The sequence below is a fragment of the Aphelocoma coerulescens genome, chromosome 3 (assembly GCF_041296385.1).
Source record: "Aphelocoma coerulescens isolate FSJ_1873_10779 chromosome 3, UR_Acoe_1.0, whole genome shotgun sequence".
Classification (NCBI taxonomy): Eukaryota; Metazoa; Chordata; class Aves; order Passeriformes; family Corvidae; genus Aphelocoma; species Aphelocoma coerulescens.
The window spans coordinates 63987839-64014733 of NC_091016.1; positions in this window are offsets into that span (position 1 = coordinate 63987839).

The following is a 26895-nucleotide window of genomic DNA, read 5'->3' on the forward strand; positions in this document are numbered from 1 at the left end:
ATCTATGTTTGTGAAAAGCATCTGGAACTCTGCTGTACTTAGTTTTTCTTAAGACCATTAACGAGGGTTATCACTTTAAAGGGTGCTTTAAAACTCACTCTTTAGCTTTAACAAGAATTTCCAGAACTTCCTTAGACAGCAGACACTTTAGGTGTAACGTAAAGTGAGGTGATCATTTCTTTAATTCAGTTTCAACTCTCCCTGCCTCCTTTCCCCCAAATGCAGAGTAGGTATCCCTCACCCAGTAAACATGTCTTGGATTTTTTATCAGCGTTGTCTGGGCAGATGGGCCATGTGGGACACAACTACCATTATGAGTAGTACATTTGGAGGAAAAAAAAGGTCTTTCTGTTCTTTTAAGGAATTTTCCTCCTCCAGAAATTACCTGGAGTAATGGTAGCAGCCAGAAGTAATGGTAGCATAAGGGAGGGAAACAAGATTCCTGGAAAATCTTGCAAAGCAGTTAACATGCTGAATTCTTTGGACAATAGATATCATCTCTCAGAATGAGCTGGACTCTGATTCAGGTACTGAATTAAATGAATGTTTTTTAAAATCAGCTCAGCTTACTGAGCTTTATGGGAAACCTGTCTCTTATTTTGGTGTGTGAGATTTGAGCTCTTTTGAGACTCTGTCTCAGAGTAACCCGAAGGACTCTAAGACTTGACTTCTTCAGTCCTTTCATGGTTTTCAAGAATTTTGCTATGAAAAGTCTCCCTTGGAAATGCCTTCTTTTCTGCTTAGGATACAAATTCTTCTTCTTAATATCAGTGACATACAAATGTGTAGCAGAGGTTATATATGAAGGTATTTTGTCTTTGAAGGAGAAAGGCAGTTTACAGGTGTTATAGGGTGAGCAGCACCAGCTGATGTGGGAGGGAGTGAAGTCATGTCCCTTTTCTGTTCCCTTTGAGAAGAGCAGCCCTTCAGGGTGCTTGCACTCCCTCACTGAGTGTGCGGAGCTGGCAGGCAGTGACAGAATGGAGACACCTCAAGTAGCTTTCAAACAGTTATTTTGGTTGCCAGGAGTAGTCTGGTTGTGACAATTCAGAGCTCAATAAAAACAGCTGATTTATTTGCTGACCCTCCTGTGTCTTGTTGATATCCTAGAACATACTGCCTGTGGAAATCTAGGATTCTTGTTTCCCTTCCCCTGTGAAGAACCAGGATTTGGCCACTTTTGTGCAAGACAGTTTTGTAGTAGTGAGCTGTGAGTTAGATTTTTTATATCATGTTTGGGCAACTAAGTAATTAGCCTGCTTTTGAAAATGCTGAGTCTACAATGGCTCCCAGTGAAGTGAAGAGAATTACAGACTACTCAGCAATCTGGAAAACTTATTAAATATGGAGCTGGGAAAAGAATTTATGATGTTCATTTTTTAAAATTTGAAGCTGCATAAACTACAGCTTATATTAAGACTCTACACATAAAAAGTTGCTAAAGGTCTAGTAAATGACTAGTAACTCTTTCTATAAGTGACTGATCAGTTGTTACAATGCCCAACAAGTTTGGGGTTTATTTTAACACCTCCTAAAATTGCTTATAATATACCCATTTGTGTACTTTTAATGTACCTTTGACCTCTGTAACCTGAAACTACTGTTCTTTTGTCAATTTAATATCTCCAGAACATCATGTGTGGTCATGATATATTTGTGGAAGGGATTCTTGGGTTGAAATGTCTGCTGGCTTAAGTCAGCTGGGGCTGACTTCAATCCAGCACAAGAATCTCAGTTTGGAGATCCAAATAATGGGGTACTGTAGTCTTGTGGACAGCTTAACCAGGCAGGGAGTGGAAGCAAATTCTTTGAACAGCCTTCCTTTGTCCACCATCATGAAATCAAAAAGCAAATCATTTGAAAAACATTAGGCGGTAATTCCCCTGGGGCTTTCCTAAACTCATCCATCATGGATTAAATCTAATTTTCCTTCTTTCTCTATTGTACTCCAAGAAGCCTTGTGACCAGTTAGGTCATTTTAGCTTTAAACATTAACTTCGATAAGACATTTTAAATTAGTAGAATCTTTTCACAAATTAGACCATAATCTTACACTCATGCCCTAGGAATAATGATGCATTCTTTTTGTTAAATATTAATGATTTTTGAGTGAAAAGTATTTTGTTTATGATGCTACTGTTGAATATAGTAATAACTAGTAGTGACATTGTAACAGATTTTTTTTAATAGTCTAGGAGGCTTCCCACCAGAGATTATTTGAAACTGTATTACTCTGGTAAAGTTCACTTCTACCTGTATTTATATGTTAAAAAAGTGTCAGGCCTAGTGTTTTGGTTGGGCTATATCCCAGTTACACAAAACTCTTAAAATGTCCATTTATTAATTCATTAATTTCACGACTCTTTCCAAAATGTTCTACAAAGATATTTTGCCAACTCTGTTCACCTAAATTCCCCATTGTACTTTGCATTTTTATTAAATAGAACTGGTGTTTGAAATAGCTTGTAAATTGACAGGATACAAATTAGTGGACATTAAAGAGTCAGTGATGTCTCTGGGTGAGCTTTGAAGAACATTCTATTTAGAACCAACTGTACCATGTATCATTTATTTTTCTGCTTTCCCCTTCCTATGTTTGTTATAACCAAGGAAATTTGCCTAAGATTTGGTTGCGGGTTTATTTCAATGTTTACCTGTTTTGACTGTTTATTTTCTATGTATCTGCTGTTTTAATGCTTGTCTTATGACATCACTGTTCATTGCCAGGGGAATGACAGTGATGTCACAGAGGTGATGGTTTGTAGGACAGAATGCCTCTGAGACTGTGAGTGACTATAAAACCCTTTTTTCCCTTGGGCCACCAGTTGTTGCTAGTTGATGGCTGTCATTCTCCTGTGCAGTCAAAAGCCATTGTGTCATGGTCAATGCTTTGGCATACATGTCACAAAATGGCCACACTCCTGACAACTTCACTGCAGAAAACCAAGTGTTCCTGATCACAGGAGACCATGTTTCCTTGTAATTCTTACTCAGGACACAGATTTATTTGGGGATGAGGACTCCACTGATGTTTGTCTTGTGTTTTTTATATCATATCTGTTCTTTGTCTAAATAGTCACCTCTGCCTCTGTCAATTCAAATCCAAAACCTTTCAGGAAAATGAAACTTCCCTAGTCCAGTTTGGGGAGGGTGGGAAACTATGGCTCCATGTTGAGGAATAAGCAGTAATGAGATTAACCATAAATATCTTTCTTGTGTATATAGGTTTATATGAATGAGAAGTGACAGAAACAGGACAGTATAAGAAGAAAAGATCTATCTAAATACAGCGTATTTTCCAAAATGTTCCTGGAGTTTTTGGAAACTCCTTGAAAACACTGCATGTCTTCCAGTAGTACATGGACCACAAGAGAGGCAGCCCTTGTGAAACCAACTTCCTCTAATATACTCAGACAGTGGATCTGTTGTATCTGTTGTATTGCTGGGCATAAAATGGAAAGATGGTTGACCACTCCTTTCACTTTTTTTCCCCTTCATGCTCAAAATCGTCTCCCACACCTCAAATCTCCTACTGAATATGACCTACTGGTCAAGTTGCAATCCCTCACCTCCAGCAAGCAGGAGGTTGCTCCTTTAGCAGCCTGTGCTGGTAGTAGCACACCACTGCTCACCCCCCAGGGCTTCTTACAGAGCAGCTCGAGGAGCTCTGGCCTCTCTCCGACGACTCGGTTTGTCATTTCTGTCACTTTGTGGCACATACACACACACACACACAGCAGCTGCCAGTGGCCTTGGGGGCCTGGGATCATATTTTTTTTCTAGCTCAGTTCTCTTGCACACTGGCTGGCTACATTGGAGTCTGTTACCTGCAATAGTCTCTGACCTCTTTCTGAGCATCTAAAACACCCTGCCGTGGAGCTCCAATGGCACGCAGACACTTGCCCTGTTTGCTGGTGTCTCTCCCCCTGCTTTCAAATTACCTTTTCAAAGTCCATTGGTATCAGTGGCTTAGATTTTCGTTCTTTTCTGAATGGTGGTGGTTGTCTTTGATGTCAGGATTTTAATTTTTTTTTACTCTGAAGGAAGTGAAGAGGCACTTGTCCATTTTATGTACATTTGAATAATCACTAAAAATAAAATGAAAAAATCAGGGCTCTACTCTGCAAAGTAGTTTTCAATTCCCTGAAGAGTAACATGGCTCTTTCTGACTCCACACAGGCAGACAGGCCTAATTCAGCTGTCTGTTGCATGGTATGTTTAAGTGGTTTTGTAAAACAGTGTTCCCTAAATGTTGACAGTTTAATGGATTTCATTAGTGGCTGCCTACTGGTTGAGGGCTCAAACCTGCCCCCACCAGGGTTAGCTCAGATGAGTTCAGATGTGGCTGTGTGGAGGACCACCCTCATCCCGTCGGAGCTTTTCCAAGAGCTGCATCTGGAGCTCCAAAACAAGAACAGGCATCTTCTGTGCCTCCATATCCACAGCATGCTGTGGGCCATGGCTGGTGGGCGCATGTGTCCTTCTCACTAGGCAGAAATGTCTCCAAGGCTCCATCGCACACCCAAAGACCTGTGGGTCTTCTCAGGGTCTCCTTCCAGACTTCCATGCAGGTGAACTGACTCCAGTCACTGTCTTGGGAAATGAAGGAGTGTCTCTATTATGCCAAAACATGCTTGTGCTACATCTCCTGTGCCTGTGAGAGCTGTAGCTGCATAGAACATCTGGGGGCCCTCCAAGTCCAATTTCCATTAGCAAATAATGTTCATGATTTTGTTCCAGTCACTGCCTTTTAAGTTGAATAACATATGAAAGATAGCTTCATCAAGGTGAGTAATAGCTGAATCTAGTCTCTCTCTCTCTACGTGCTATGAGGTCAGAGGAAGCTTGACTGCTTTGTCTGGAGTGTGTGTTGGAGGAACACTTTGAAGGGGAAAGTATTAAAACTAACAATATGAAATCTTGGAATAGACTATAATTTTATTCCTTTTTCTGAACAAAGCAAAGAAAAATATAGACCTAAGAAGCCGTAAGTAGAGAGCCCATTTTAATAATATCATTGCATGTTAAGCTGTTCCCAAACTGAAGTGAGGAAGACACTCCAAAACTAGCAGAAGTAACTTAATATTTTTCTGACATGTTCAAAATCTAGAGAATGACAATTAGCTGTAACAATTACAAATTGAAGGTAAGTCATATTGTTAAAAATTAATTCCAGCATTTATTCTGTGATGTCTAATGATTTCCTCAGATTTCTTTATTTGGGGGGAAGGACTGAAAATCCCTGTGTTTAGTGCCTGTCCAAGATGATTTCTCCCCTGCCCATCCTGAGAAGAGCTGTGTGAGGTACCTGTGTCTGGATTCGGCACTAGGGAAGAACAGTGCAGACTACCCGTTGCTTTGGCATTATGAGCATCAGGACTGCAGCTTAGCTGTGCCCCATGACATACTAGCAATTTCCCTCTCTGGTTTTAGGTCCAGGTCTGTTCCCATGCCCAGTCCAGTCTGATGGTTCTCACACTCCTCAGACGATTTAGGTCAAGTTCATTCTTGTGTCTCTGCTCCCATGTGAATGTTGTGCTCCGGAGTAGGGGAGGGAAGGCACAGAAGGGAGAGGCAGCCTCTCCATATGCACCATACTCTTTGTCTGGTAGCTTAATCTTTCCTGCAGCCTTCCTGGGCCTGTTGATGGTGCAGTGAGGCAGTCAAAGAGGTGTTCATTCATTCTGTAGCCAAGCTGACAATAGAGCTTTTTAGGACCCGTTTTACTATTGCATCCATATCTAATGCACTTTTTTCTCTTTTTATTCTCCAGTAGCAGCTTTTTCAGGCATGGCTTTCTGTTGAAAGTAGGCAAGAGCAGTGAGACATATAAGCAGGTCTTTCATACTCCAGTAGAGGTCAGATACCTACCTACAGTAAAGGAGCTAATTCATTACAGCATGATAGATTATAACAGCTTATTTGGAGCCCTATTATATAAATCACTTAAATGTGTATTTACATAACATTCCTATTAATTACCACAAAGACTGTAATGACTGTGAGCTGTTCTAGTTTATCTTGTAAATATGTATTTAAGCAATTCTGTTGCAGGTAATATTTAATCAATAGACCGTAACAGATCATTAATCATGCCAAACCTTTGTGTAAAAAGGGAATTTCTACTGGTGGAATGCAATGGATCCTTTGGAGTACCGTATAAGATATTATACTACTCATATGAAAACTCTACAGTGCCACCAGTGATAAATGTTAAAAGCCTTACTGTGACCTCCTGTATGGTAGGTCTGTGTATTGACACATGGGCACATACATTTCTTGAGGTAAAGAAGTCAAGAAGTTAGTCAGCAGTGATTCTTTTGGACACTTTCAAGGAGCTGAAAAGACAAGCTCCAAGGCAATGCACCTACCATGTTTTCTTGGCCAAAAAGGTACTGGGTAAAGTGTTTATATGTGTACCTGGTATCTGTTGTGTCTGAGCACCACACAACAGTATTCTGCAGCATCAGTGATGGCAATGGCTCTGGAAGGAAGAGGAACATTACTCTCATCCTTACCTTGGAAGTGGGGAAAATCCAGAGAGAGAGAACATACAGAATACTCAGGACATAGACATGCAACAGAGGGGTTGTGCTATTGCCATCAAGCAGATGACCATCAATTAACTTGAATGAAGGCAGGTAATGCTGCTGTTTTCACAGAAACTTAAGACGCTATCTCAGTGAAAGCATGTATATGTTCAGGAGCCAGTGTTAAAGTGGCAGTATTTTGGTGATCTTCACTAAACTCTTCAAAACACAGGTGCAAAAAATTGACATTATCATCAGGGACCTATTTTTAAAAATACTTGATGCACAGAGAAAATAGAAAAGAGAAAGTAAAAACCTAAAGCTCTTAAAAGAGCTCCAGTAAAAGTCCTAAGGGTTTTGTTTCCTTCACACAGTACAGAAGACACGTCATGTCATCAGAAAGTGGAGAACCTGAGGATGAAATCTTGCTTACTTTACCTGTGCCAGCAGCCCAACTTGATTTTAAACAGACTGCTCAGGAGGGGGAGGCAAGCAGGATTTTCTGCAGAACTGAATTATCAACTATTGTAACTGCGCCACTGCAAATCCGCATGATGTAGTGCATGCATGCTTGCCAAGCTGTCCTGGGAAGCTGGCCTCGAGCTCTAGCTGAAGTCATAGCTAACAGCTAAGAGCCAGATTGTGGTCATGTGAGTTGGTCACTGGCATCGTGCAGGACTACTGCACAGTTAAGGTGCACCAGGTTGGGAATTCCAGAATGGGAATGCAATTCTAGAAACTCTTTGTCCTATGTTGTGAGTGTGCCATGGAGTGTGTGCTGAACAGCAGAGAGGATTAATGGCTGAAACAGTAAGAAAGTCTTAGTCCAGGGCCATAATGTATTGGCAAAGCTTTTTAGGAAGTCTGTGCATCACTGGCTCTGGCCAACTCCACCGATCTCTTGTTTTCATAAGCACTAAATTAACTTATTTTTTTTAAAAGGCTTTTATTAATGATTCCTTTGGAGGTTTTGCAATCTGTTGTCTAATGCAAGCTTTGATTAAGTAAAAAAACATTCTCTGCAATAACAGTTCTCCTGTGTAATAACTAATCAATATATGCTAATCATTTGCCAAATATATTTCTGACAGAGAAATGATTATGAAGTTAGTTGGCTGCCAAAAAAGAACAAAAAACTCCCAACAAATAAACAAAAAAGCCCCCACCTTCAAAACCCTTCTTTAATTCCTTAGCCAGTAGGTATTTGTATCTGTAAAAGATTAACCAGTTTTTTACTTTTGAAAATTAGTATTGAAATCTTATTAGCTGTCATGAATATTCAATTCAAATGTTCTTTTTACAGCTAAGTTATAAACCTGTAGAAAACATGGGAGGCCAACTCAACCCTGAATATAGTGCTGAAGCTGAGTGCTTCTGTAATAAAGTAATCTATTAAAAGGTTATCTTTCATATAAGATTGCTTTCCCTAAGCACCTAAGCATATTAACAACATCTGAAATGCACTTGTAATTATACACACCTCAGAAAAGATTTTAAATTGCCTTCTTTGTCCACACATAAAAACATCTCAGTCACTCTGTGATCTTATTTTACCTATGCACCTTAAACCTTGTAAAAGTAAAATGGAAGAAGCAATCACCCATCAGAGAATTGCTTATAGGTGAACTTTGGTCGTCTCTAGTGGCATTAATTTTGCTCTCTGTGAACTGCACTTGACACCCTTGTAAGGTCTGGAGAATTCTTTCCATCTCTGACTGGCCTACATGACTATTTGCTATTAATTTGTGCATCGAAGATGATGCACTGGGAAAAAAATAGTTAATTTAGTCTCTGAAGAACAGCTTTCTGGCTAAATCCTGCAACTTTATGGGAACAGCTGCTCTTTACCTTTTCAATCAGTGCCAGTGAAATCAGCAGTGTGCTTGCATGACTGGGTTTGGAAGGAGTGGGTACAGCAGCAAGGTAGGAAATGTGCTGCTTTAACTGCACCAACTTCATTTGTGTTTGAACTCCAGCTGCCTTTTTCCTAATTGCTGACCATACTAATGAACCTAAATGCCCTGCAACACTGTTGCTGTCATCTTCCCATATACTGCAGAAATATATTGCGTATAACACAGTAAGAAAACTACATAACCTGGTCTATAACCTGTTTGCTTCTGGTGTGGTATTTGGTTTCTGAACCAGACAGCAAGACCAGCAAAACAGTTTCTGTCAATCCCATACAGCAGAAGCACAATGGCTTGAACAATACAGAGATTTTAAGACAAAGATAGTAAGAATACTGTTAAAGTTGCTATCCCTCTTTGCCTTGTTAGAGATCTGATTTTGCTTTCCTACTCAGACAAAAATACCTTTGATTTTGAGCCCTTGTAGAAATTCCTTTTGAAAATTTTCAGCTGACTCCATTTGGCAGCTAGGTTTATGAAGGAACATTTTTATCTGTCTCCAGTCTTCTGGGGCTACTGGTTATTTGGTGAAGAGCATTTGAGCTAATGGAGCTCACTTGAATTCCCCTTAGGAATAAGATTCTTTCCTGAATAAGGACTGCGGGATCAGTTGTTAGCTGTTCTGCTGAATAAACTGAATACCCATGGAGCTTTTTAGCTTCTCCTTTGTGAAACCCATGGCTTTTAGAAAGGTCTGTGATGGTTCTGGTGATTTTTATTGTGATAATACTTCTAAATGCTCAGGCACAGCTGAGAGCAGTACTAATATTCACCACATGCTACTTACAAAATTGCTATGGTGGAAGCATGGGGTGCTTGCCCTGAGCACTTCATGGTGTCAGGGTTTTCAAGATGATTCGTTGCCGAGTTCTACTTGCTGGATTTTATTTCTAAAATCATCTTATTTCCAAATGTTAATGCTCACAATGGAATATCAGTTATAAATGTGTATGTTGGTAGGGTATTTTATCATACTTAAGAGGACTTCATAGCATCTCCCTCAGCAATTTGATTAAATGAAAGTATTAGTTTCCTCCTCTGGAAGGGAGAAAGCTGTGCAGTTTGGTTCTAGCTGTAGAAAACTTATGAAAAACTTATATAGAACTTAATGGAAAAATTCTGCAGATTTAAAAGGAAAATGTCATCTCCACCACACAACCCTCTGGGATGATTCAAAACCAGATGAGAAGAGACTAGCATAATTTCATACCTCTGCGTTTTAGGAGCAATTTCTTAAAAGATGAATATTGTCTTTTCTGTGAAATTTTTACTACTTTTGAGTCAAAAAGACCTATTTATAATAGTTTTTGATTTAACACTTCCCAGAGCAAGGTTGGAGGCAAGAGTGATGAAAGGTGAAAGGATCTGGGGAATCTGTTGCGGTGGTGTAGTCCTCTGTTGTATCACAGACAAGAAACGTGATCATGTGCAAAGCATTTCTGGGGTGCAAAATGTGTCTCCTGAGCTCTCCCCAGTCCCAAATGCTGGGTGGAAGAAATGCCTTTTCAACGTTAAGAGAAGTGGGTGTGGTGGATTCCCTGTCATTAGAGTTGTTTAGGTCAAGACTTGCTCTACTCAAGCCATACCTGTATGGTAGGTGAGACTGGATGAGATGGTCGCAGTGGTCCTTTTCTGGCCTTCGTGGTATAGGAAAATCCTGCAAACCATTTGCATAGAACTGTGTCAGCAGGTGTGCTTTCATTTCTTAAGGCATTGTGTAAATTGTATAAAATCATATGCTGTCTTACAAATGATGAAAGTATTAGGCCCGTCTTCTACTGTGCTGATACAATGGGGGAATTAATTTTCAAAAAGTAATTCTGGTAAGTAAGCTGAAAGAGCACTGGAAAGTGCCTGCTCTTTCAGACAGTGCAGGAAAGTAACTAATTGCTCTAAACTAACTTCACTGAAGTGCAGAGCAAGGGTACAGATAACACAAAAATGTATTAGTTGCTTTTGTTGCAATATAAAAGACTGAGGCAAGGGATTAGGTTTTTTGTGTTCAGCAAAGGAGTGGAATGTGTTTCTCACACACTCCACATCTCTTCTTTTGCTATAGTTCAAAAATCTGAAGATACAACAATTTGGCAGTGTCAGCAGTGTAGTTTAACAACACAGAGAGTGGCACAGCACTGCCCCACAGAATGGTGTCCCAACTCCCTTTCAAAGCTGCCGCTTGTGAGCACAATGTACGCTGAGAACATTTTTATGGGAACATTCAGGCAAACAAACACAGATGGCTGCAATTGCCCTCCCCCCTCCCCTTCCCTGGTGGGTAATCGGCACTAGTATTGAATTACATAATTATTGGGGGTAATACTGTATTATCAGGTCAGGCAAGTTCTCTTTGTGAAGGTTCACCTGGTAAGTACTGCATGGTGATAGATGAGTTTTGTGTTACTTCACATTACTTGGGACTGACGCCAACCAAATCACCTCCTGACTTGTGTACCAGGTAGTCAGTCACACCCAGGCTATCTAAAGCTGTGCTTGCCCGGGCCAGTCTTCTATGAAAACAGCTGGGAATCATGCCATATCAGCCGTGTTCCTGCGAAACGGCAGATGAAAGCGGCTAGGGAAGTTCAGCTGCGATTTGAGTATGCGATGGTACTTCTGGCACTAGCGGGGAAAAAACAGTGAGGGCCAGGAGGAGGCTGGGAGATGAGCGGGCGAGCCTGCAGAGCAGCCGTGGTCACAGCACAGCGGTTGGCTTTCAGCTGGGGCAGGGGAGGAATGTGGGATGGTTCCCACAGCATCTCCCAGCTTTGGAAACCTCTCCCCTTCCAGCACCGCGTGCGCCGCACTGGCTCCGAGGGCATGGTCGGATGTTTGCTTGAGAAACAGCTGTGGTGGTTTAACAAGTTACTGCTTGATCAACTATTTGTTCCTGCTCCCCTCTGCTGAGGTGCAGTAACCGAATCCGTGGGCTCTTTCAGGCTATTGCAGGGTGGAGGGAAACAGGATTTGCTTCAAGTGTTTGCAGGTACGGGCAGCTGCCGTGTCTGAGTCGTGGGGGCAGAGATAAAGAGTTAAGGGGCAGCGACGTTTTAAGCAGAGACAGCTGTCTCCTAAACGAATGTCTGACTGTGCCATAAAAGACACTCAACACCATTAAACATTGGGCTGTCAGCAATAATTACAGAATGTGTTCACACTGTTTAAAAAAGCAAAAACTACAGAGAGGAAGAGAAGTGACATGAAAATTCAAATGTGAAGAAACTAAATAACTACACTTGGAAAAATAAAGTGTTGCTTATGTGAACTAGAGAGTGTTGTTCCAAAAAACCACAACTTCGGAGCAAATTTTGCCAGTGAATCTTTCATGTGGGAAGTGGGAGTGATGAAGAGAAAAAAATGCTTGGCCCTTTTGCAGTTTGCCCCTTCCTTTCTCTCTCTTGGTCTTGAAAGGTAGGCAATCTCCACTGCAGTTTTTTAATTGTGATAGTTTAATGTACATGAATGTTAAATATAGCCTCACCTGTCTACTTCAGTGCACATATTAGAAATTGCAAGGTACAATCTGAGCACTGGAAGCTAAAGAGTCTGAAGTTCATCAGTGTATCTTGTAGTCAATGAGGGAACACCTGCTGTAGAAGAGTCACACTTTAGATGTGTTTTTATACATACGGTCATCCCAAATAACATCTCCAGGGGCTCCCAGTCAAAAAAAAAAAAGTGAGTTCTTGAGTGGTTTATGCTAGGTGTTTGCTTTCATTGCAAAGTCAGCTCTGAGTTTCTTCATCCTTGTCATTTTGCCCTGACTCTCTAACTCTGCATCAATGGGAAGGTGAGAATGTAAAACCATAGGCACTTGCAGTGGACCCAGGAGGGGGTGTAGTGCTGCAAATGTATACTGTTTAAATGATTAGGTTTAAAGCTGCTTCTGTCTCTCTAAAGAGAGCTCTAATGCTCTACAGCATTCTAGTTCAGACAATAGTAAAAAAATGCCCCACATACCCAAACGTGTACAAAATATTATGGAAGGGCTATTCATATCCTTTGTTTACTTGCTGAAGTAGAAACACTTAGAAACACTTTTTCAGCATTGAATTCTTGCGTTTCTGTCAACCTTTTGTGGAGCCATTTGGAATTATCTGTGGCTGTGCATCGTGCCCAGCACCCTGGTTTTGGCACCTCTGTCACTGGCTGACACGTTCCAGCTGGTTTTTAACACATTCACATGCACTTCAAGCAGACAACAGATACTCACTTCGGCTGTACTGTGCCAGGTGCCAGCACCAGGTATCCACTCTCTCTGTACAAAACACACCTGGAGCAGAGCAGCCATGCATTGGCAGGACTGACAGTGCAAGCTGTTACAAATGCTTCTGGCATTAAACCTTACGTGGGTACCCGCCTATTCCTGCCAGTGCCCTGCAGCCTCCCATCATATCTTGCAAATAGTGTGCAGACTCTCTGAAGACTCTCTCAGAAGGACTCTTGGCTTCCCCTATGCGCAGCAGCAAGGATTTGGGAACAATTTCTTACTGCTCTTTGGAGCAGGATGTCTTCACTGGGAAATACAACTGATGGCTTCGTGAAAATAGTCTAGAAACTGGTAAATCAGTTCACTAACCCATTTACAAAATTAATATATTACACAGGGAGCTGAACAAAACTTGGCAGCTCTGCCTATATCCCCTTTGCACCTGAGGATCCGCTGAGTGACAAAGTAAGACAACCTTCACTCTGCCCTTTGCGGGATACAATAGCCATGGCCCTCACCAGAACTGCAGCGCAAGCCTTGCTTAGTAAGTTAGTACTTGTGAATTTTTGTGCATTGGATGTCCAGCTGCAGGATGATTTTTCTTTATGGAACTGGAGCATCATGTAGAAGTAAGTTGATCTTCCTGATCCCTTAATAATGCAGGTCCTGGAACCCAGGGTTATATAGGGTCAGTCCTCCTGGGAGTGCCAGCCAGAACAGAGAGGTACAAGAGGTAAAATCTGTTATTAATTCTCAAGTATTTCATCTGCTTTCTTCTGTGTTAATGCATAAAGGAAAACCTCTGTTTTGCAAATGCCATTATCATTTTTTGTGCAGAATGGCTGGTTAAAATGTGGACCTGGAAAAGCACAATACCTTTTTAGTGCTTGGTAGGCTCCTCTGCTACCACTGACGGTAAAGGATATGGCTTTCCTGCTGACTTCAGCAAGACGTAGGGCTGGTGGAACAGTTTGCCCTGGCTGTGCTTTAGTCATATGCATTTCCACATGCGGCAGGGTTAAAAGATTCATCGCCCTTCCTGACTGCTTCACCCCGGTGTTTGAAAGCAGTGGTGGGGGGAGCGAGGGAAAAAGGAAGACATTAATACACAACGAGAAGCTGAAACCAAAAGGCCAGCCCATGCTGCATGTTCCCACTTCTCGGCAACTGTGAGTCACACACGTTAAACGCATTTGTGCGCCGGTTGTGTGAGTTGTCCCTAGAATGCTTCAAACTTTTTATAGCTGCTCCCACTTGCTGCAGTGTCACCTGCTGGTGAGATCAAAGCACTCAATAGCACGCTCCCCCGCTCCATGCTCAACAAAGTCACCAGAGCCCTTGAAAACTCCTACAGATGTTTCCTCTCTGAAGACAAAAGGATATTTTTCTCCCCTCCCTTCCTCCTTCACACCAAAGAACAAATCCTATGCTTGGCTGAGTTTGTACCACCTCAGATTAATTGGCACTAATGCAAATGTTCGTGGCTGTGTGTGGGATGTTGCTGAGAGCATAATGGTTGTCGTATTTGCTTGCATGTGGTTACTCCACTTCAGCTGTGTAATTCATTGCTTTATAAAGTGCCTTACAATGTGATACAGCACAGGAAGCTAATCATATGCCGTGGCAGACAATACAGCAGAGATTCAGAGTTACTGCAGGTCTCCTAAGGCCTGTGCCCTGAAGTCCTCAGTCCTTTTTCATCAAAAGTCCCCCTCGAGTGAGTGTCTATTTTGCCACCTGGAACAAACTCTTAGAACTGCCAGAATGTCTGGAGCTTTTCTGCTGGCTCCTTGTGGGATTCCCTTTCATTCCTTTTCAGTCTAATTCCTCTTCCCTTCACTCCCACCCTGAGTTTCTCTCCCTCTTTTTAGGCATCTTATTGGCAGTGTACTCCAGGCATAGCAGTATGAAGGTTGTACAAGAGTTTCCATTCTAAGGGGGTTATTTTGAGTTGCTTATGTTTCTGGCTGCAATTTTAAGCATTTGATATCAAGCCCAGAAGCAATTTTTTAATTGGAAAGTGTAAGCTGAGATAGGTACAAGAACAAAGATCTCTTAAAAACAATATTTCCAACTGTGTAATTTTAACAGTTCTCATAGATGTGGGGATGGATTGGTGTTTGGTTCTGCAGTATCTTTTGCCTCTTCTTGTGCCCTTGAGTGTTACAGGCTGGTAGTCACAGGATGTTTTTTTGTGGATGCAGACTTGGCTCTCTAGGTACCAAGCTATGCTGGTACCATGCTCTCATTTCTAACTTAGGAAATCTCTCTCTCTCTCTCTTTGACCAGTAAGGCATGGATGAAGAAAGATGAGCTCCTCTGCTAGACAGTGACAATCGAAAAGCCAGCATGGAAGGAAGCAGTGAAAAAAAGCCCAGCTTTGCCTTGGTCTAGTTTGCTGGCCTAGCAGAAGCTGAATCATGTAGAAGTTCATAATTTAATTTATTTTCTAAAAATGCACAAAATTATATTAGAAACTCTACATGACAAGACTATCAAATTGCAAACACTCAAAGGCTAAGGAAATGACAAAATTGAGCTTGCCTACCCAGCCTTAATGCTGTTTCCTCGCTTGTATAGTTACAATAAAGTTTAATTAGATTGTCGCATATTATTTTGGGGAGCTGCTGGAGCTGGTGTCCCGCCTCATTCATTTTGCATGCTAATGCAGTGCAAGGCAGTTTTTCTGGAAACACTGAGGGCCAGAGTTTCTCACTTACTGCAGGGGCTGTATGATGTGTCATAAATAAGATTGGTGTTCATAGAAGGCAGGAGCTGTGAATGTAGAATGATAATGAAGAGTTTGGATGGTGACAGAGTAACTGCTTACTCCATCACCCTGCCAGCCACCCACTGCTATTCCAGCCCCTCCAGTCCACAGCTGAGGGCACTACACTGAATCTCCTGTACTGGCTGCCTCCCCAGCAGACTTACATATTCCCATGCTCCAGTTTCCTGGGAACCATTCAGGAGAAGATGTCAGGATGTTATGTGCCCTAATTCAGAGACCAATCCTGAGGGACATACTGACCCTCTTATGTGTCCTGTGGTAAATTACTACTGTGGGAATGACAACAGCTCCACATCTCACTGGGTCTCTTGCCTTAAAAATTATAATCTTGCTGTGTGGTTATTCATAGAGAAGTTTCTTCATAGATAAACACTCTAAGGACAAATTCTCTTTTCACTCTCAGGCAGTGGTAAATGTGAAAATCAGTTTCATGCAATAGAGTTAATTCATATTCCGGCAATTTTTACTGTTCCCAACAAATGATAGGTTTGTGGCCATTTATTTGAGGGGTCAGCTGTCAGTCTTCCCTGTTTGTATTTAAGGGTGGCCATTCCACTTTTGATAAAGATTGTGTATGTCCCCCTAGATGTTTTTTTCTGTTTATTTCTGATTGGTTGTAAGTGCTGGAGTGAGTTTTTATTTCAGCTACAAATGCTGCTCTTTGAAATTGAAGTGCATGACAGTAGAACTTAAGTGTAATAACAAAAGACAGTCTCTGCTCCTGTAGTTTCACTTGCTTCTTTCCCATGTTCTTCTGCAACTGGAGCAAAATGCTGAATAGCTTTAGTATTTCATCTTCAGAGAGCTAGGAAATATAGCCAAGGACGCTGAGCCACACTGAAATGAGAAAGGGCTCCCAGAGCACTGAGAAATGTCCCAGTTCTTTTAGGTTCAACCAGCCCTTTTCTGTTTGTTGCTGCAACTTATGTAAATTATTAGAGTTCAAGTAGATTTAATATTTATCATCCAAGACAGGAAGGGTCAGCCCTCCTTTCTTCTACATTCCCTCTACTGGAAAAGTGTAATTTCAGTAAAATGTCAGTGTTTGTGATTTAAATGCATTTCAGCAAGAAAACTTGCAGATTGTTATTTCTGCTGTCCCTTCCCTAAAAGTGTCTCTAATTTTTTCTCTCTAAAATAGTAAGATTTAAGGAGTAAAGCAAGATGACTACAGTTGCTACATAACAAGGCTTAAAATCTGTTTCCTTTTTTAAAGCTCTTAAGGTTCTTCAGAGTCTTTGGACAAATTGCTGAATGAGGTACATCACATTAGTGACGGTGACCTGTGAGTGTCCAGCAGGATCCTTCCGTGTGCTCTCCTTTTTAAGATGAGATCTCTGGACGAAATAATTTACTTGTTCATTATTATTTGGAGATGTCACTGTTTGCACTGAAAGGATGTGTACACCCCATTGTGCCACACACCGAGCATCATGAATTCCTATGATCTCTCCTTATTTCAGGAATAAATAAGAACAATTAGGAACTTGTAAAGCTAAGGTGTGATGTCAATATAAGAGCCAATCTTAACCCATAACCTTGATTTGCTTCCAGAAAACCAAATCTTGGACTGTTCTGGGACATGATTGTCATGCTAACATCTTCTGGTAGCAACATCAGTTCCTACAGAATACAGGCTTTCATTAGAGAACTACCCCATGCAGTTACAGATATTGCAGTCTTCACAGAGCAGGTGCAGCACTACTCTACCAGTTTTCAATTAGTGTTTTAAAAATTCTATGCTATTCCACCCATTTTTCAGGCCTCATCTTTTCAGAATCATCAGGCATTTGATTTCCTTTAGCTCCCTGGATCAGGGTTTTAGAATACGTAGGGTGTTCTGGATATCTGTGAATCCATCCACAGCTTTTCGATTACATCCTTCAGCTGCTCTCACATGCTTTTGTTGTGCAGGCTTTGTCCTGCTGTTCATTCCTCTTAGTCCTGGTATCACGGAGGACTGCAGGACCTTTCCTGACCACCTTTCCTCATTATTCCTTTCTCATGGGCTAGTCCCAGACTGACAAGTCCTCTAGGGCTCTTCATTTACACTCACTCTGGGACAGAGCAGAAATTCATCCTTCAGTACCTAAAAGGGGGCTACAAGAGAGCTGCTGAGATCCTTTTTAGAAGGGCATGTAGTGATATGACAAGGGGGAGTGCCTTTAAACTGAAAGAGGGCAGGTTTAGATTAGACATTAGGAAGAAATTCTTTCCTGTGGAGTTGGTGAGGCACTGGAACAGGTTGTTCAGGAAAGTTGTGGATGCCCCACATCCACAACTGAAGTATTCAAGGCCAGGCTGGATGGGGCTTTGAACAACCTGATCTAGTGGGTGGCACATTTTTGTCATGTTCACTTTATTTCAATCCTTTGAACTGTGGTTCATAACTTGTAGTCTGTCCCCTCATGCTGGGCCTTGCAGGAAGCTACTGGAGAGTGAAAGGGTCTTCAAGAACATTTGGCATGAGGAAAGGGGTTGTCACATAAGAAGGGGCTCCAATGATAAACAGACTGACAGACTTATCTTGCAGATGATCATGCTAGGTGTTCTACCAGTTACGATCTAACGCTATGGCCTTCTCACCCATTGGATGATTTGATGAGCAAGAGGATTTGTGGAATGTTATGCATGGGGAGAGAAGAAATTTGAGATGCCTGTTCAAGCCAAAGTCTCTCTGCATCATTTTGATTCTTCTAAAAAGATGGTGGTAGTCAGGAAAATTTCACTTTTCTTCCTCGCATTCACTTCCTTAAAACAACACATTAGGGCCTTATTTAAAAAAAAAAAAAAAGAAGAGTATTCAAAAATCTGTTAGCTCCCTCACTGTTTTTTGTTTTCCAAAGACTTCTGTATTTTCATTTTGCTTGTACACCTCAGCTGCTCTCATCCATTTCACTCTCAGTTTGGAGCCCCTCTGTTTCTCCCACAAAGGTCCATTGCTGTCGCGTTTGTGTTTCCAGAGGAAACCATTACCTTAAAATACAAACAAAGCAGATGTTTTCTTCTGATAGACCTCATACTGTAAGGTAACTCCAGAGAATGCAAAGAAATAAATATGACTGTACGTGTGCATTTGTCCATCTGTGATCAGTCCCAGCTTGCTGAGGGAAGGCTGTGCGTGAGGGAGAACTGGCTTCACTCAGTGCCACAGCTGGGCTGGCCAACTCGTGCCTGCAGGGGCAGCACAAGGGAAAGAATTAAAATCAATTGCAGGCAACATCTTATACTTCCTTTTTAACCCACTGCAGCTGGGGAAGCTGGGGAAGGGAGCCAGTGAGCGGAATGAGGAGATGCACACAGACAATTGCAGGGGGCAGGAGGGAACAGTGTTTGGGAAGGGGAGGCTTTAGTTAAGGGATGAGGAAAGCAGCAAAGGGTTATAGGTTTATTCTGGGTTGGAGTCGGAGATTGAGAACACTGCTGTCATGATCAATGGATAAGAACAGTCTTCTGTTTCTTCCTCAGAGTTGTTTGGAGAAAGTGAAGGGGATGCAGAGAGGCAGAGCATGATGGGGAGGAGGCACTGGTAATAGGAGAGGAGCTGGGAAAGACATGGTGCTTTGAGGCAGCCAAAGATGAGCTGTTGTGCAAGCTGGCTGCTGTACTACAGTGAGACAGAGGGAAGAGTTGTCAGCAGTTGTTGTACGTGGCTCATTCAAAAGCTTGATTGTCCTCTTCATTTTGTTTATCAGTACAAGTGGTCCAAAGCACTGCTTTCTTAAGATAGCATTCATAGGAGCTGTAAGACAAGAAAGAATAAAACCAGTCATATGAAGACTTTGAATTGCAAAGCATCTATCCAATGGCTAAAAAAATTGGACTGCAAATTATAGCAATGAATTTATGAAGAGTATGCAGTTTATAGTTACAAAAGGGCAGTTCCCCTTTCTCCCCTTTCCTTCACATTTTCCCCTTAAAATCATGTATGTTATCATTATGGATATCTGTTAAACTAAGGGTAACCCTTTGCTTATTACTGGCTGGGGAATATGGCTATTACACCTGAGGAGCCATTACGTGTGTACTGTTCTTGTAGCAGCAAATGCAAAATGTTACTGTGACTGTTATCACCAAACACTTAACAAGTTTCCATGTTGGGCATCAGTGTCCTCCAGGGTGAAGTAATTTTCTACTAAACTGTGTATGCAGGGCTGGGTAGACAGTGGAAGTTTGCACAGCTTGTGTAGTGGTTAAAAACCACCCCCCACTCAAAATACAATCTGAACTTAATTCACTCATTAGATGATGTGTGTGAGCACAGACACTAAAAGTCCTGTAGGTTAGGTGTTACAAATATCTGACCTGAGAAGTTAGCCAAAGTTCATGGTACTGCTGCTCTTTTGCTAGAAGAGATGGATGAGGCAATCAGGTGGTCTGAATGAAATCTTGTATTATGACAAAGAATGCATGAGGAACTGCTCCCTTGAACCCGTGGGGAATCTGACAGAAGATAATCTCTTTACACACAGGGTCAGGTCTCTCTGCCCCAGCCCCTGCTCATCCAGATACTTATTCTTCCTTGTTTTGTCACAATAGTGACAAGGTCTTTTTTTTTGTCTTCTTCCTCAGTTTTTCTGGTCTAGCTGTTTCTGTCACGCACAAACCCTCACAACATAATTGCCTGTGAAACCTCTCTGTCCACATGTGTCTTTGTTTTGGGAGATGGCACGTAATTATGTTTGGGGTGGAGATCATTATTGTTTCAAACATCTGGCTTCATAAAGAACCTTAATGGCTTCTCTGAATTTATTCTGAATGAAAGGATGAAGTGTTACGCCCACCATCTTCCACTAGCTTTTACCCAGCTCGTAGCAAAAAAATGGCTGGAAGCTGCATAACCTGTCAGGCTGCTTATTAAAGATGTCAGGAGAGGACTATTAAACCTCCCTACTCGGAGGGGGATGTGTGTTGAGTGACCTATACAGCAACTTGTGTTGTAGTGTTGGAAAGGCAAAGTGCAAGAAATTTCTTGTCTTTCAAAAAGGAGTAGACTGCTTAGATGGAGGAGCAAAGAGACATTTCTCTCAAGGCAATGGCAAGGATTGCCCTGAAAGGGATGTGTTGCTGTGATCTTGACTGCACCCGTCCCTGACAGCTGGCTGTGGGTGTAGGGCTCGTAGGAATTGGTCAGTGCCATTCCTCCAGATCCGCAGAAGTTTCAGGCAGGATCATAGCTCATGGCAGCCTGACCTCGCCCTGTGCACCGTGGGGTCATGTGTAAATCAAATCCTTTGCCCTGACAGGTGATGACTTTGTGTGGTGTGAATCAATATATGTCCTGGAAGAGCAACTTTGAAATACACATCTCTTTAATGTGTGTGCAGGTGGGGAATTATATCATGTAAATGCTAATTTACACAAATTGGAGACACAAGTGAGTAGTTAGTTCATCCCCCGACACCAGAGGAGAGTCCTGGATAGAAAGTGCATGAGCCATTAAAAAGATATAACACTTAACCTTAGCTGGTGATGCATGTGAGAATGACACCATTACTGCTTTGGTGGTGGTGGATGAACAAGTTGTTCAGTGGTGCTTCCGAAGGTTTTTGATACAGTGCTAACAGCATGTGAGTGCCAAGGACCTTGCACCACAGCCATGGGAGCCCTTTTACTGGTTGGAAGCTAAAGAATAGGAAACATAGGAAATCTGCTGGAAGGATGGTTGACTAAACTGTGATAAAAGATGATCTGTTTGTGGGCTGCCATAGCCCTGCTTCTTATTTCCTTGTGAGGCAGTGACATGCTCCCCTGCAGAGTCTTAATTTCTGGTTGTTTATATGGAGGATCTTAGTGGTTTCTGGCAAGTTGTTACTTCCAAAATGAGACTGAGCCAGTGGAAGAGAGTTGCTCAGCTACATGGTATAGACATGCATTATACATTACATTGTACAGCAGGGTTCCTGATGGGAAACTAACAGAAGAAGTGGTGCTCCATTAATAGGAAAAACAGGTAACAAAATAGTTTTATAGGCCCCATCATCCCTAGGTCTTGCAGAATACTGTAGAGAGAGGCATTAGGTAAAATTAGATAATATGATGCAAGAGTTATGGCCATTTCACAAAGGGTTCTCAGAAGAGTTAAGGCACTGTTTTCAAAAGTCTTTCTCTGTGCTCAGCTTAGTATGTTCTTTAATCTTAATGGTTTGTTATCTGGATAGGACAGGAAAGTAAGTATTTGTGAAAATAGAGTATTGTCCAGACTATCAACCAAGAACATCAGCAACCTGGGGTTTATGATTGGCATTGTGTACCCAACCCTCTTTTACTGTAACAGCTAAAATTTGTTCCTCTACAGCTACTGTTGAAGGCATGGAACTTGAATTGACCAGTCTTGAAAAATCAAGCTGAAGCACCAATAAATTTTGTCCCCAAATGCAGCAACTGCATTTGAGGTAAAAAAAGTTCTAGCATAATTGATGCCTTTTTCACTTTAAGGTGAAGAACGAGTATACCACAGTCAAAGAGAATACAGCAGTTTTAGCTTCTTCTCACTGCTGCCCTAAATGTAAATAGGGAATCACCAAGATAGACACCACTTTTGATTTTGTTGAATCACTTGATATAAACATTGATCCAGCCATGGCTGAACATATAATACCTTCCCTCAGACATTTTCCTGTGATGTGGAGTTACTGGCTGTGTTGTAGTTCAGAACTGAGCCATTCACTTATGAATGTGTGAGTGTTCATGTGTGTCCCTGAGCGTTAAGCTCTCTGTGTATCAGGCTTATGAAACAAGTGGTCTTCTCAAAAGAATCACCTCATCAGATGGAGCAAATTGAAAAAGCACCCTCATCTTTGCAGTAATTGCTGTGAACATTAGTTTTCCTATTTAAATTAATCTTCAATTGTGTTTTATTTTGTCCATAGTACAACAGAGACAAATTCTGCAATTAAACCAGAATAGTTCATTACAGATGACACTAATAATTGAACAGAGACATTGGAAAATATCTCTTCTCCTTTACAGCAAGTGTGCATGATTGTAAGAAGATTATACTGGGTATAAAAAGTCACATTACAGTAAAGGAAGTGCATGAATCCGTAATCTGGATGATGGGAAAATGTTGCTGGCAGGAACAAAAGGCATTTTACAGTCCCAAAGTCTAATGAGTGATGAAAAAGAATAGAAAGAAGCTTCTAAAAAAGAAGCTTGTAAACCTATGACAGTGCTATTGGTTTGGCTGAGATATTAGGCTGAGAGTTACAGGGACATTTAAACTTATGTCTGAGTCCCCAAAAAGCTGAGGAATATTTACTGTTAGTGCTCTTATATCTAGGCTTCACCTCAGTAACTCTTTCTGAGCCCATTCCTGGCAATTAATATCTGAGAGAGGGACCACATTAATTTTTCAATCCAGAAGTACGTAGTACCTTTGTTCTAATACATAACTTCCATACAGCTGGAAAGACATGAGGGACAAAGAGACTACCATAGGGAAAGGAGACAGAGTATTTTTGTGGTAAAGTGTTAAAATACCTTTCCCACTAAAGCTAAGATTCAACATTTAGGCCACATTTACATTAAGAAATAAAGCATAGAGTTCTTTCTGCAATTTAAAGTTACCATTTTTCTTGCTCTGTCCTTCTATGAACTTTCAGAAATGATCCCAATACCCCAGTAAGAAGAAGAAAAAGTAACCTATGTGTTTTGCTCAAAGTTTGAAGCACCCACATTACAAAGAAACACCAAAACCCAAAAACCAAACCAAAACAAAAAACCCACCCACCCACCCAAACAACCAAAAAAAGGCAGGAAGGGATTACATCAGCAAAAATCCCATTATAGGTAACATTTTCACAAGTGCCCAGCTGGGATGCTAGAAGCCCAGTAACAGCTCCCCTGCTTTTGAAGGTGTGATGTTTTGCATCAGTCTGTCCTCAAGATACTCCACTGATGGGAGCTGCAGCTGCACAGTGCAAATGAAGGCCTGCGCAAATTTTCCTTTCCTCCTAATAACAGCTGCAACTCCAAATTTGCCCACAATTACTTTTTTCCCCCCAAGCCACTGAGCTTTTTAATGCACTGCTGCACAAATACTTTCGCTGGCAATGTCAGGGATTTGGAAGCAGTTTTGATCTTGGCGACCATTTTGGGGGACATGGGCAAGCTACTTCCCTTGCATTTGTGCAGCTCTCTTTAAGGTGCATTGTGGTTATTTGCTTCTCAAAGATGTAATGAGGTGTAACTTGTGTATACCTGGGTAAGTATTTGGAGAGAAAAGGTTTCATGTAAATGTAATTAAAAAAATATTACTATATTGACCTCTAGAACAACTGAAATATGGTGAATTTGGTATAAACTAAAATGAAAAATTTGAGCAGTAATCCACCACTATGGCCTTTCACTGGTTCAGTTATTTAGTGGAGAGAAGACTCAGGCATCTTACTATTTTGGACTGGAATTTTAAACAGGTTTCAAAAGAAAGTCTGACAGTAGAAACTTCTGATCTGCTTTATACATTTACCCTTGTGTACAACTAATTGCACATTTTGGAATTCCTTTTCCTGACCCAGAATTTTGCAATGGCAGATCTCAAAATGCTACACAAAGTTCATGGCTCTTGTTCCACAGATCAAGTAACATCTTGGCTTTAAATGCAAAGAGTCACTTGGGAATTCAGGAAGTGATGGCAGGGGAGAGAGCTCCTGATTCCCAAATCCCAGAGGACCTCTACCCAGGAGACTGTTTTGCCCCTCTGAACAGGAATTTGAAGAACTCCCCAATTAGCATTTGCCTGAGCCCTGCTTCTTGCTCCTTTTCTACTTTCTTACAAGTGTTAATTTTGCTAACATTGTTCAATGATATCTTAAAAATATCTTCAGCACTGGAGGCATTTTTCCCTTCACTGTTTTGTTGTCTTTTTCAAGCACTTGCATTGAGTCCTTCTCTTCCTGAGATAACAGCCTTCCTGAGGTCTAATAGTTCAATTCCTAAATATTACATCCCTTTTAAAAAACACAGCAAAAAGAATATGAAATGCCACATATGAAACAATATTTTGGAATATAAAGAAGCTTGCTTAGATTAGTATTCCATAATAACATGATTATTTCTCTCCAAACTAGTGCTACTTATGTTGTTTCCTGTTTGAAATATCCTGCTTTGCATTTTTTTAAATTTATGAAATAATTGGTTTTGCACGGCAATCTACAGCAAAAATATTCAGAGACCCTTGTGCATTTCTGCCTGATCTGCTACATTTTCTCTATCCAAAAGAAAAAGACCTTGGATGTTTTAGATACGGCACTTAGCATCCTTCAGGAGACAAACTTAAAAATTAGCTCTGATGTGATATAACTAAAATGCTGATGGTTCAATTTTTCGCTTTTCAGGGTTGATGATAGCTGAAATAAACCAGTTACACAACTGGAGCTTCTTTCAGGAAGACATTTAAGCACATGCTTAAATTTGGGCATGTATGTAAGGTCTGAGATTTTTAGTATTTTCCTAAATTAGATCTTTGTTTTCCTGGGGGTGTATATACAAGAGATATCCCTCAGCAATATGGGTATTTCTCTGGGCACTGTAAGGGCAAATGGAATGTGAGTCTGAAGTTAAGGGGGAGGGCCTCTCACTTTCAATTTCTTGAGGTTTTGCCTTAAGCATAATTTTGCTTCAGAAGGTTGAATCCTCTTCACTCTGGCTTTCTCTTGTTTGATTTGGAAGATGTAGCTATGTATTTCCTTAAGTCCTGATTAATGTGGAGAAACATTCTTTTCATGCTCGTAAAAAACAGACGCATCCCAGCCAGGCCCAGAACATATGTGACTGGTTCCATCCTCCTTACAACATATTGCTGTGTGAAATAAGGAACATGCGACAATCATCACTTTCCAGTCTCCGGACTGCGATGCCAGATAGAAGGCACCCATCCATTTTTTTTCCCTCATCCTTTTTTTAGTCCTTACTCTCCCATACTGATTAAATTTGAATAGCCATTTTATTGCCAATTCTGTTAGCTACGATTATGCCATAGTATTCTATTAAATGAAGTTAAATGGAAGTAGGAGAATCAGGCCCTTTGCTTGCCAGTTGCTGGCTTGCAGGTTGAAATGGTTCACCATTCCCTTTCTTCTATTGTTGTTAATAAATAAGACGCGCATTTCTTTCATTTAATTAATTTCTGATCTTGAGGTTTGATGGTGTTGACATTCTAAGAATCCAGAATGAATTAGTCATATTGTGGTGCCAAAGCTCACTATGCATAGGAGAGTGCTACTAGCAATGTGAAAATAAGAAAACCACAACAAGCCAGGCAGCAAAATTTTTGCACTTTTAAAAAAAATGCTTTTTTATATTGTTGTTGTTTTAGTATAAGGTGGTATATTGACAGTAAGCGATCATATCCCTGGCTGCACGAAAGAATGGACTCAGGTGTTCTCACATGAAAGAATATCTCGGGGAAAATTCACACTTCTTCTGTTTAGTTTTGCTTTTCCTGTTTCTCTTTGTTCAAAGAGAACCACAGTTTAAAAAGCTTTGGACACACAGCTGGACATACATAAAAACCACACCTGACTTGCATCTGTGATTTCTCTTTGTAGATCATACTGTTATTTGAGCATATAGTTGTTCAATTTACATATGCACATATAGAACTCTGGTTCTGTACCTTTAAAGTAAACAGGAGCTTTGCCATTAAATTTGGGGAGTATCAGATAAAATCCTGTATGTCCTGATTAGACATCCAGATTCTTGTGTTTTTCAAGTCCAGTGATCTTGAAAATGCAGACTCAATTTGGACACATTGGGCAGCTGGATGCATTATCCAGCATTTGTCCCTGAGTGAGCAGTCATTCTCTTACTCCAGGAGAAAGTGTCTAAATCTGGCTTAATGACAAAAAAGAAAGAAAGAAATCTTTACCTTTCTTCTCTTGGTTCAAACCAGGAATGAGTGCATCAATTTAGTAAGCACGTAAAATACATTGAAAGTTGAGAGAATTTAGGTTTGCATTATAGGTATAGGATGTGACTTTGAAGAGTCTGTTCTTTATTTCCCTCTCTTTCTTCCTGATTTATTTACTGACTCCCGGGCAAACTTGTTTGCCATGTGGTGCAAATTGAATTGAAACCGCTGAATTTCTCTAACTGCTTAGAGTACCTACTGTCAGAAAATCTGCACAAGTTTTAGAATTAGCAGACACATAAAATGTTTATCTCACTTGTTAGCTTGGTAAAAGCCCACTGACTTTCTGAAATCACAGCAGCGAGCTGTAAATGATGTGTGAAATGAAAAGGCTTTGCTCACCCAGCAAAGACAGAGCAAACATTGAGGAAGCTGTGCCATTGGACTGGGCTTGGTGGAAAGGAGAGAAACAGCTGGGATACAAGAAGAATTAAGCCCAGAATATACCAGCAAAGACAGAAAATAAATCAAGTTTGATGTAATTTTCCTATGCAGTTTTTTTTTTTCTTTTCTGTCTTGCTCTGTTTCTTTTTCGTACAGAGACT